General features: G+C 40.6%; 1 protein-coding gene across 2 annotated transcripts in view; it reads left to right on the plus strand.

Moving 5' to 3' along the window:
- Positions 1-7: 7 nt before the first annotated feature.
- hycc2 (hyccin PI4KA lipid kinase complex subunit 2) overlaps positions 8-4,028 on the plus strand; it is a 43,060-nt gene continuing 39,039 nt past the window's right edge. For both annotated transcript variants that reach the window (XM_016511693.1, XM_016511694.1), the window contains exons 1-2: positions 8-331; positions 3,861-3,923. The gene's annotated coding sequence lies outside the window, so the exon portion shown is untranslated. The remainder of the gene's footprint in view (positions 332-3,860; positions 3,924-4,028) is intronic.

Here is a 4,028-nt window from a genome sequence, read left to right on the forward strand (position 1 = left end):
GCCCAGGTTGTAACAGAGTCAATTCTCTTTTTCATTATAAAATATTTCGGTACTAATAGTTACCTTTGATGATAAAATTCGTCGACGCCCGTCTAACCTTCCGACGATTTGCAGAATTGTCAGGAATTTCTCCTTTTAAGAGAAATTCTTGAACCTGTATATAGAACGCAAAAGAATCCATATCGCTAGACTGTCGTAAAAACGTTGGCGGTGACAGGAAGTGGAAGCAATTTCGCGCATGCGCAGTACAAATCGTGTTTCCGGTACGGATCGAGTAGTCACAGGGCTCTCGGCAGGAGTTGACAGCTGATCGTCTGTGCACCCTAACTAGGTGAGTTCATCATGTGCTGCCTAGGGCACTGCGCTCCACACACACACACTGCTTCCTGCTTTATTCTGTAAATGATGCGAGAAGCGCGCGTTTGGCTTCATACGGATCAGTCTGTACTATAATAATTGCAATGACATATATATATATATATATATCAGTGCGCGCCCACAGAGATGCTTGCTGTAACCTGTTCAAATATTCTAGATTTATTAAGAATAGTGGGTTATATAATAGGATATATTAGGAGGGCTTAGTTCATTCTCTTCACACTCCATCACAGTAGGTGACGGTATGCACCTTTCAAGTTGGCTCGCAACCCGCCATAAAATCAAAAGAAGAAGCGCGCGTTTGGCTTCATACGGATCAGTCTGTACTAATAATTGCATGATGACATATATATATATATATATATCAGTGCGCGCTCACAGAGATGCTGTGTCGTGACGTCAGAGTCCATAATGTTTCGACGTTTCCTAAATATGGATCCATGGACATATATATGAGAGTGTGTAAGAGAGAGAGAGAGTGTGTGTGTGTGTGAGTGTATGAGAGCGTGTAAGAGAGAGTGAGTGTAAGAGTGTGTGTGTGTGAGTGTATGAGAGTGTGTAAGAGAGAGTGCGTGTAAGAGAGTGTGTGTGTGTGAGTAGTGAGTGTGTGTGTGTGTGTGTGAGTGTGTAAGAGTGAGTGTGTGTGTGCGTGTGTGTGTGTGAGAGTGTGTAAAGCTGGATGCCAACCGCCGTTAAACATTAAGAAGAAGAAGAATAAGAGAATGTCGCATTCCGCTTCCGGTTGCGTCACCGCTGTGCTGGGCTTGTCACTACTCGATCCGTACCGGAAATAGTCATTTACTAGTGATTATCTTGATATAAATACACCCTCTTTTTAAAAATATAAATTATAGTGTGTGTGTGAGAGAGAGTGTATGAGAGTGTGAGTGTGTAAGAGTGAGTGAGTGTGTGAGAGTGTGTAAGAGTGTGAGTGTATGAGAGTGTGTAAGAGAGAGTGCGTGTAAGAGAGCGTGTGTGTGTGTGAGTAGTGAGTGTGTGTGTGTGTGTGTGTGAGTGTGTAAGTGTGTGTGTAAGAGTGAGTGTGTGTCTGCGTGTGTGAGAGTGTATGAGAGTGTGTAAGAGAGAGTGTGTGTGTGAGAGAGTGAGTGAGTGTATGAGAGCGTGTAAGAGAGTGTGTGTGTGTGTGTGTGTGTGTGTGTGTGTAGTGAGTGTGTGTGTGTGTGTGTGTGTTTGAGCGTGTGTATTTTATCGAGTGAACACTCAGTAGAGCTCAGTGACTCACTACTTTTAGCACTTTATTTGCTTTATTACTGCTAAGTGTTTATGTTAACATCGAACCCATTCGTTATCTTGCAGCTATTTGGAAAAATATCCAGAAAGGTCATGAGATATTTCATCAGTTTCATCCTAAAAGAAACTTTCCAGTGTCCAAGAAGTCGCTGCTAGCCTCACATGACTCGTTTTATTTCCAGTATCTTTGTTTGTTTTGCTTTTAATTTTCACAATAATATGGTAAATCTTAACCCTAAAATTAAAAGAAAAAATATAAATTATATTTTATTGTTTTATTAACCATTAAGCATTTTTTTTCATGACGGTTAAGCTCATTTCCTCCACTTTTTTTCAAATTTTTTTTTTTTTAATTATTAATTGAAACAGTATTAGTAATTAAATAATAAAGGTGTAAGAGATAGTGAGTTTGTGTGAGAGTGTGTGAGAGAGTTTTTATGCAGCCGGCTGATTTGTGTTCATGGTATTCAGCAGCAATCAAATGTTTTGCAAAAAGAGACACAGAATAAATATGTTTGATATCTAAATGTTTGACCACATTGTAATCGAAGCTGGGAATCGATAAGCAGAACCGGAATCAGAATAGGAATTTATCAAATTCAAGCGATACCCAGCCCTGCACATAGCTATTGCTCAGTGTGAAGCTGCTAAATGTGATCCGGAGCCTCTGTGAAATCAGAAAGCGCTGGATGAATGACTGCAGCCTGTAATGCAGGCCACACCAAGAACCTTCTCAGCATTAATGATGTTTCTGTATTTCTGCTTGATGTCTGCAGTAGTGAGGGCTTGATCATTTGTACTGTTCATACTCCTCAACGCTCTGGATCTGGTCACACTCGCTGAATATCTCAATAGAGGTCACTAAGCTGCAGCTGACATGTGTGCCAGTGTTTTCAGCTCAGCAGTGCTGTCTCCGTCATCTAGAGAGAGCAGAAATCGTGATCAGGATTAAGAAACATGTCATTGTGCAGTGGTGTGGATAAAAGAGAGGCAGTCGCTCCGTCACGTCACACACAGGTAAACAGAAAGAATTAAACAGAAAGAAATGGGGGAAAGGAAAAGTCAGTTAAGCACTACTTCAGCAAAACATCAGTTTCTTAAAGCACTTCAGTAAAGTGGGATCTTAAAAGCTGTCTGTTCAGTAGGGTTTGTGATACTTGCGTTGCTTTTGGATGAGCTTTCAGAAACACTTATGGCTCTAGATGGAGTCGTGATGTTTGAGTGAGAGATCATGGATTTGGGATCAGAAAGACTAAGTAATGCTGATTTGATTGAGTTCTCTGAAAAGAGGTTCATATACAGTAGTGATCTGTTAACCTTTCCTGAAGCTGTCGTTTTATTGAGATGATCAGAGTGGGCTGACAGATTCTGAGCCTGTTAGGAAATGAACAAAGAATAACTTTGATATGAAATGTGATGCATGTTGGGTCATATTAATTAGTGGTTTGATAGATGAGGCATGCACACAACATACAAAGCTGTGTAATGGTGGCTGTAATAACTAATTTTATTCACATTTATTCAGACATGCATTCATTAATAAAGACAGCAGGCTCAGTATAACCGAATGAATGTGTAATGTAGTGCTCCTCTCTTGATTGATTTCAGTGAGCTGTTCTGTTTCTTCTGATGATCATTCCTGTTGATTTGCTGCTGCAACTAGTAGTAAAGAGGAAGAGATGATCTGTCAGCACACATTAAAGAGCCACAAAACCACAGATTGTTTTTATTTCATGACAGATTTGAAAGCTGCAGAAACTGTTTCACGCTGAAAGTAACTATTATTTATTGTGATTACTGGACGGGAGGCGCTACAAATCTTTCCACACGTCTCTAGTAAGTTTGGTCAGTGTGTGAAGACATTAGGCACTATGTGTGATCGTTCTGAGTCCAAGGGTGTGAACAGCTCCACGCAGAACGTCACGTGTTGTCTTCTCAAAACTACAGTAATCACGACATGGCATGAATGCAGCATAAGAACCGCTGACTAGACGATCTCTGTTCATCAAAACCTGTTTCCATGCTTATCCATGCACAGATAGACTCTGACACTAGCAAACGCACCAGCAAAGAAGCACTAATTAAATATCTCCTCTTCAGTTACTGATTTCGTCTGATGCAGAAAATGAATTTAAATAATTTTTTACTTGTTATTATGTTCAGATTGACCGGATGTTTTGAAAGTGTTGTGATCTTCAGCTGACCTGTGCTCTGATGTTTGTCTGTTATAGAATGACAGATGTGTGACCAGTCGACATTTGAGCTGACTCTGCCTGCTCTGCTCAGCTACTGAGGTAACACACACACTCACACACACATACTCACACAGAGACACACACACACTCACACACACATACTCACACAGAGACACTCACACACTCACACAGAGACACACACAC

This window comes from Sinocyclocheilus rhinocerous, unplaced genomic scaffold (genome assembly GCF_001515625.1).
Source record: "Sinocyclocheilus rhinocerous isolate Xijiao unplaced genomic scaffold, SAMN03320098_v1.1 scaffold1647, whole genome shotgun sequence".
Taxonomy (NCBI): Eukaryota; Metazoa; Chordata; class Actinopteri; order Cypriniformes; family Cyprinidae; genus Sinocyclocheilus; species Sinocyclocheilus rhinocerous.